The sequence below is a fragment of the Cavia porcellus genome, unplaced genomic scaffold (genome assembly GCF_034190915.1).
Source record: "Cavia porcellus strain 051 isolate PalLab524CR breed Dunkin Hartley unplaced genomic scaffold, mCavPor4.1 scaffold_26, whole genome shotgun sequence".
Lineage (NCBI taxonomy): Eukaryota > Metazoa > Chordata > Mammalia > Rodentia > Caviidae > Cavia > Cavia porcellus.
Genome location: NW_026947509.1, coordinates 26,574,244 through 26,582,873, shown reverse-complemented (window position 1 = coordinate 26,582,873; position 8,630 = coordinate 26,574,244). Strand labels below are relative to the sequence as shown.

At 34.9% G+C, this 8,630-nt stretch overlaps 1 pseudogene; it reads left to right on the top strand.

Annotated features, from left to right (window-relative positions):
* The first annotated feature begins 3,339 nt into the window (after nt 1-3,339).
* On the top strand, nt 3,340-6,867 carry LOC100725317 (olfactory receptor 11H7-like; annotated as a pseudogene).
* The last annotated feature ends 1,763 nt before the right edge of the window (nt 6,868-8,630 follow it).

Here is an 8,630-nt window from a genome sequence, read left to right as displayed (position 1 = left end):
GGAAAAGGATAATAGGTTTGAAAATGTAAATATGATTTATGACAAGAGATTATATTTCAAGTAGCTCCTCAGTCATGACAAGCATGCATGTCAGGCGGGATTGCTGAGTCCTAAGGCTTATAAGTGGTCTTGCCAGATGTGGACACATCTGGACACAGAGTCAGTTACACAAAAATGCCTGAAGAGGTTCAGATTGGGAACTCTGTGATAATAATGTTCATAAACTCATAAATTACTTTTTTGAAATGTTTTCAGCCATTGACTCTTTCAAGGGATTTTTGCATACTAGAAACTGAGTAATCTGAGAATGTAAAAGTAAACATAACAAATTCATAAAATTTTAGAAGTGTTTATCTTAAAAAGAAACATATAAGCCCACGATTTAGTCATTTGGGCATATTTGCTAGTAGAGAAATACGTAATATCCTTTGGAAATATTGAATGAAATTTATAAATAATATGGTTTTGCCTTGTTGATTTCAGTGTATGACACATATCAAAACAATATCTAACATTAACATAGTCAAAAATTAGCATATCTGACATTGACCACTGTAATTATTAATTTTTTGTAAATCACTGTAAGTTCTGAGATACATGTTGAAATACATTAGTTCTAGTGGGTGATTGTAAAACAAAATAAAGGTAACGTTCAAATCTAACTCCAGGGGTTCGACTGAATCTATAGACTAGAAGGCAACACAATCACAGAATTGATGATACACAGCTATATTTTTGACAAGGTAAAATAACTAAAACATAGTAAATTTAAAAGCAGATTACGACACAATATTTTTGGAAAAAACAGTGGAAATTTTGCTTTTAAGTCTGGGATTATTCAATAACATTCCTGTACAGAAAGAACAAATTCACTGAGAAAAGAATTAAGGAAGCAACATTCTTCACCATAGTATTCAGAAAATAAAATAATTCAGAATTAATCTAAAAAAGGATGTAAAAGCTCTATACAGTGAATATTATATTACCATTAAAAAGAAGATTGAAGAGAATATCAGAGAATGAAAATATAACCTTTGATGACAGATAGAAAGAACCAACTTTGTGAAAATGGTCATACTCTCAAAACTGTTATACAGATTTAGTACAATCCTGATCTAAATACCATTAATATACCTCCCATTCTAAACAAAACTTTCCTAAAATTGATCTGGAAATGGAGAAGACCTAAAATAGCAAAGGCAATCCTGGACAACAAAGGCAAGCCAGGAGGCATTATAATTCCTGACTTGAAATTATACTACAAAGCTACTGTGATAAAATCAGCAAAATCAGCATGGTACTGGCAAAACAAATCCATACCTGAAGATCAGTGGAACAAATTAGAAGATGCAGATACAAAAACAAACACATTCAGCCACCTCGTCTTTGACAAAGGAGTCAAACATGTTCACTGGAAGAAAGATAGTCTCTTTAATAAATGGTGCTGGAAAACTGGCTTTCCACATGCAGAAGACTAAAAATAGACCCATGTCTATCACCATGAAGTAACTAAAGTCAAAATGGATCAAAGATCTAAATACTGAAACAAAAACATTAAATTTACTAAGAAAATGTACATGGAAATCTTAAAGACATAGGTAGGCATAGACTTTATGAACAAAAACCAAATTACATGGAAAGTACTTCAAAGAATAAACAACTGGGATCTCATTAAAAAGTTTTTTCAAATAAAAAAAATCACCAACACAGTGAAAAGACAATCCACAGACTGGGAAAAATTATAACCAACTTTCCCTCAGACAAAGGACTTCTACCTAGAAAATATAAAATACTGAAAAAAATCAGGCCCCCAAATTCAAAGACCCAATCCAAAAATGAGTATCTGAGATGAATGCACACTTCTCAGAAGAAAAATAAAACACAAAAGACAAATAAATATGTGAAAAGTTTTCAACAACATTGGTCATTCAAGAAATACAAATGAAAACAGCACTGAGATTCCATCTCACTCCAGAAAGAATGGCTAACATCAAGATATCAACCAATAAGAAGTGTTGGTGGGTCTGTGTGGAAAAAGGAACCCTTCTGCATGGTTAGTGGGATTTTAGACTGTGGAAATCTGTGTGATGATTCCTCTAAAACCTAGGATTATAGGTCATGTTGAATCTAGCTCTTCTTCTGAGTATTTTTTTTTGTCTTTTTCATTTTTATCAGTACCGGGTATCAAACTTGCAACTGCCTGCTTGCAAGGCAGGCGCTTATGCCACTGAGCTAAATCCCCAGCCCCTTTCTGTGTATTTTCTCAGAAGAGCTAAAAACATCATAACACAGTAACATATGTGCACCCATGTTTACAGAAGTATAATTTGTAATAGCTAAATCTTGTAGCAACCCAAATACCTACCAACAAAAGAGTGGATAAAAAGATGTGATAGTTTTTATATAACAGAGTACTACTCAGCTACAAAGAAGAATATACTTGAGACTTTTATAAGTAAATAGATGGAACTAGAGACTATACTCATAAATGAAATAAATCAGACACATATGTGTAAACATTGTGTGTTTCCCTAGTGTATGAAAGTCACAAAGTTAGTAATATCAAAAATGTACAATAGATATTGTGAAAGGGGAAGAAATTGCTCAAAAGAAAAAAGTTTGGATGAGAGAAAGAAAAAATAAGGAAAGAAATATATATATAATAAATATATAAATATATATATACATACAAAAATAACTAAGATAATTGATAATTTCTTTTAGTTCATTGAAAAGAATACTTTGTGCCTATATTGTTTGATCAGTTTTCCATGCTTATGTTTTATAATCTGAGCAATACTCTGAAGATAATATGCAATAAATTAACCATCATTAATTTCCTATTTTCCTGCTTTGAAATTATGTATCATTGTTTTTATTGTTTTTTACTCTTTAAAGTACAATTTTAAAAAAGTAAACCTGGATTACAACCCTTATAGTGGGGTCATCTGGAAGACAGTGAGTTCGTGCTTTGCACCCCTCCATTATATCCCATAGGGTGGGCTGGCTGATAGACAGTGAGTTTGTGCTCTGGGCTTCTCCTTTGCATCTTTGATTGCAGGGCTGGAAGACAGTGAATTCATACCCTTTGCCTCTCCATTACATCCTGAATGGCAGGGCTAACTGGAAGAGAGTGAGTTTGAGCTCTGAGCCTTCTCCATTACCACCACCAGACAGAGGAGCCAGCTGGAAGACTCTAAATCAAAAGGGAACCCAAGACAGCAGCCCAGCACACAGCCAATACACAGTGTGAAGTAATCAGCGAGGCCAGTAACATGGAAGCATCTGAAGTAGCAGCTGGAGACAGCTGGACTCTGGAGAACTCCACTGTCAGAAGACATGCCAGCCCCCACATCTGGAGGCCAAGATTGGCTCCATACCAGCACATCTCTGGGATGTAACATGGACATTATCACAGAACTGTCAACTCCAGAAGAAGGTAGGTTCTTGTGATCACTATAAAGAATCAATTGCATCTGGAGGACATCCTTAAGGAATATACATCTCCTTTCCTCCTTCAGAGATACTACAATGCTAGTGGTAGAGCTCTATATCATGAGATGTTTACAGGTATCATCATAGAAGACAAAAGAAAAGAAAAAAGAGAAGGTGGAGAATGGCAAGATGCAGAGGTGAGGTGTGGCCCCTCACCTCCAGCCCTCGTAGGACAGGCCTGGAACTCAACAAGATAGATGATGCTGGAAGTCAAACACTGGAACTTTCTGAAATGACAACAGAAATTTTCAAAAAATGTAAAAGGCTACAGAGAAAATGCTGTGTCAAGTATAAAAAGAAATTATGCTAAAAATAAAATATATTAAAGAGGACACAAATAAAGGAATAGATGAGCTTAGAAAAAGATGAAAACAAAGAATGCCCAACATGGGTGAGAAATGGAATCCTTGAAATAGATCCCAACAGAACCAGAAGATTAAAACCTCCATTGAACGTATACGCAATAGATTAAATGAAGGAAAGGATATAATTTCAGATCTTGAAGACAGAATTGCAGCTAGTGATCTTGAAAAGATATCCCAAAAGTAGCAAGAGACCATGAGAAATCAGTCCAACAGTTACAAGATGAAGCAAAGAACAACAACACAAGATTGACTGGGGTCAATGAGAAGACTGGATACAGTACAAATGTCATAACAATCTTAAATATATGCATACCTAATACAGGAGCATCCAGCAAAATAAGACAGTTGTTGGTAGACTTGGAAACTCAAATGAGCAATAACACACTTTTAACAGGAGACCACAATACCCCAGTGTCACAGAGAGACAGGTCAATTAGACAGAAAATTAGCAAAGTAATATCAGAGCTGAACCAAACCTGTGAACAAATGGAGTTAATAGGAAGAAGTCACAACCTGAGACTACACACCAGCAGCACGGAGAGTTCTGATAAACTCGGCCTGAGCCTGGAGAAGAAGCCATGCTCCTAGACCCTGCAAGACCAGCCTGGAGAGAGGCAGTGAGCCAAGCATGGGCCCAGAGAAAAACCCATACCCCAAGGCCTCTTACCCATCAGGGGAGCATTGGTGAAACACCATCCCATGCCTCTCACCCACTCCAGAAACCCCAGATTGGAGGAAGCCAGGTGCCTAGTCCAATCCACTACAGTGAGGAACTGCAAGTCAATGTAGGAAGCACCCAGGATGCAGCAATGGGCTGATTCAAAGGAACACAGGAGAATGTCAAAATTAAGGAGCAAACTACAATCTCAGACTTCTAGTCCACACAGAGCAAGGTCAGGAGACACAGACATAGAAGAAATTAGATAACACACCTCAAATCTCTGAAAAAAAAACAACTGAAGTAAAGAAGCAACTTAGTTCTTCCTTGTTTGTTAATTTTACACACTTATGTCTGATGGTCTGGACAGCTTTTCTGAAGATAACAAGGCATACTATGGTAGCCATTGTTGATTTCCTATTATTTTGTTTTGAAATCCTGTATCACTTTCACTGTTTTGATTGGCTTTGTTATGTTTTATTTTGTTTGGGTTTTAAAATAAAATTTTAAAATTTAATAAATAAATTTAGGATTATTTTGTTTTTTTATTTTTAATTACAAAATCATTTTTATTATATAATTTGTACACACTATAATATTAACAAGTTTAAATAACAAGACAGCATTTTATATTACTTGAAATGCTGTGCTGAATCAGATACTTTTTGTTGTTGTTTCCTGTTTGTTGGATGATTGTTGTTTTTTTAATACAAGGTCTCTGTGTAGTCTAGGCTGGCCTTGAACTCACGGTGATCTTCCTGCCTCAGCTTCCCAAGTTCTGAGATTACAGATGTGTGGATCACTTAATGTTAATAAATATCATATTTCGAGAGAGGTTATTGACTATTTTTAACCTGCATGCTTCATATATCATCAGAATTAAAATATCACTTCTATTAGGCTAGAATTGAATTTCAGTTGCAATTAAGAGCCATGTTACATTTGTTTTTAGTTGAACTTGTGATAACTGACTTTTCCAAACAATTTTTTAGATTCTGAGTTCCTTGCAGTGGGCATTTGAGACTCAAGTAGGATATGTCACCAGTCACCTGTGATATGTAGATAGGACAAGAATGCATCCTCACAGGAGAAAAGAAAGAAAGCCACTGGAGTAGGGGAAATACAAACTGGTAAGTACTTTACTACTTTTTGTTTGCTTCTGGAATTTTTAAATCCTCAAACTGAAGAGAAATTTCATTTAACTCTTACCCATTGTTTAAAAAAATACAACTTGTGTAAAAAATATAATGTCATGGATCTAATTTTATTGAAATTTAAATTATTAAGATTGTTGGTTATTGATTTTTAAGAGCAACAAACTAATGAATAGGTTATTCTAAACTAATTCCCAAATAGCCAACAAAATGTATGTCAGTAGTACGTTTCTTCCAAGTTTTTGAGAAACAAAACAACTAATGTGGTGTTTTCTGCCTTCTCTCCAGCTCTAGGATTCATGAACAATTCAAAGACAAGTGCAGTGACCAGGTTTGTCTTCCTTGGCGTCCTTGGTTCTCAGGAGATGCAAAGTTTCCTCTTTTCAGTTTTCTTTGGCGTCTAGATATTTACCATTATGGGAAGTGGTACAATTGTCTACACAGTGGGGTTGGACAAATGTATATTCTTCTTCTAGGGAACTTTGCTTTCCTTGAAATCTGGTACATCACCTCCACTGTACCCAGTATGCTAGGCAATCTCCTCTCAAAGACAAAGACCATCTCTTTTGTTGGCTATTTGACCCAATTCTACCTTTTTTTTTACTTCCCTGGGCACAACTGAAACATGTTTCCTCTGCATCATGGCACATGACCGTACCTTGCTATTTGTCACCCACTGCACTACTCAACTCTCATGACTACACAACTCTGTTACATCTTGATACCCCTTTCTTGGTTTTTTGGGTTCCTTAGTTACTCTGTGTCTGCTGTGTAACTCTCTCAGTTGCCTTTCTGTGGGCCCAACATCATCAGCCACTTTGTATGTGACATCAGTCCACTGATGGTTCTGTCCTGTGCTCCACCTCCTTTCACTGAGATCACGACCTACAATCTGAGCACCTTCATTATTGTCATTACCCTTCTCTACATCCTGAGCACTTATACCCTTCTACTGAAAGCTGTAATAAAAGTTCCCTCAGTAGCTGGCGGACAGAAAGCTTTTTCTACATGTGGGTCACATCTGACAGTGGTGTGTTTATTCTTTGGGTCCCTCTTGACTATGTATGTGAGCACTACAGCTAAAAATCCAGCTGAAATGCAGAAGATTATAACTTTGTCTTATTCTGTGATGACTCCTTTCTTAAACCTTTTGATTCACAGTTTACAAAACAAAGAGATGAAGGCTGCACACTGAAGAAAGTCCTGAGAACAGAATAAGCATAAAGCAACCAATGAGATCAAGCAATCTGTTCTCCAGATATAAAAGATCTCTTTGAAGGGCTTGCTTTCCTGCTGCTATTCTTAATATATCCTTTAATGAAGATATCCTATCAGAAGAGCCCCTTATTGTTTGATTCCACAACTAATCTGGCAGAGCTAAACTAGAGTTGATTCATATTATATTCCAAATGTAACCACAACATTTCTAACATGGGTAACACCAGTAGATGATATATGAGGGCTTTTATCTGTTCTACATCATATTGCTTTATTTTTGATTATTGGAGGTAGAGGTAGAGGTGCAGTATTTTGAGGTTGTACACATTTATACACATGGGAAATCTTTGATAGTCTAAAAATTTTACAAGCAAATAAGGAATCAATACCTAATTGGTATAAATGTTCAAAAGTGAACAGATCATGTTGTATATTACTTTTGATTCATAGTAAGAACTCAAAATTCTACATTGTAATTATGATTGCATAGATTTATGGGGATAAAAATGTGATGTCATGATTAAGAAATACAATGTAGAATAATTAAATCAAACTATTTAAAATATCACCCCAAATATTTATCTTTTCTAGTTAGAACACTTGGAATTTATTATTTTAGCAACTCTGAAATGTACAGTACATGACTTTTTTACTGTATTCATTATGCCACACTGAAAGAAGAATGCAACACTTCCTGTTTGAGGCTTTACACTCTAATCATCTTCTCTCCACTACATTTACCCTCATAACTTCCTCACTATTCTGAGACTTTCTGTGTTCAAGTATTTTAAATTCTACGTATAAGTAAGAAAATACATTATTTATTATTTGCCTGATTTATTGCACCTAGAAAAATGTTCTCCATTTCCATCCATGTTTATCACAAATAACATGTACCACATTTTCTTTATCTAGTCAACACTCAAGTTGTTCCATAACTTGGATATTTGAATTATGGTGCAATGAACATAGGAATATATATCTCATAAAATACTGATTTCAATCTTTTGAGAAAATACCTAGGAAAAAAGATTATAAGGTCATATAGTAATTCTATTATTAATACTCAGAGATACTCCCATACAGTTTTATACAATGGTTTTTCTAATTTATATGCCAGCACGATGTGCAAGTATCTCTTTTTCTTAATTCTTTTGCCAAATTTTGTTTTATTTGACTTTTTGATGATGGCAGTTATCGCAAATAAAAGGTGAATTTCATTGTAGTTTTAATGTGCACTTCTCTAATAATTATTGAATTTGAGCATTTTTGTGTCTGAAATCCATATATTTTGTCTATCAAACAGATCTCCTCAGGTTCCTTTGCTAATTTTTAAGTTGGATTATTTAATTATTTGAGTTTCTTAACTCAATCATAACCCATAGCACAAGGGTTATTATTATTATATTCTATAGGCACTTTCATATTCAATTTAAAACTAGAGCTTTTTCTCCTATCTAACCATAACAAAATACCCATCAATTAAAGACACACCATCCCTTCTTCCCTCTTACTTCTCCAGCCTCTGGTAATTACTGTCCCACTTAAGATTTAAATGATATCAAATCATTTTAGATTCCACATATGAATAAAATCATGCAGGACCTACCTTCTGTTCCTGACATCTTTAACTTAGCAAGATGACGTATTGTCATCTGTCCATGTTGCCTCAAATGACAATATCTCATTTTTATAAATTCTTGAATAATTTACCACTATGTATATATGCCAAAAATTCTT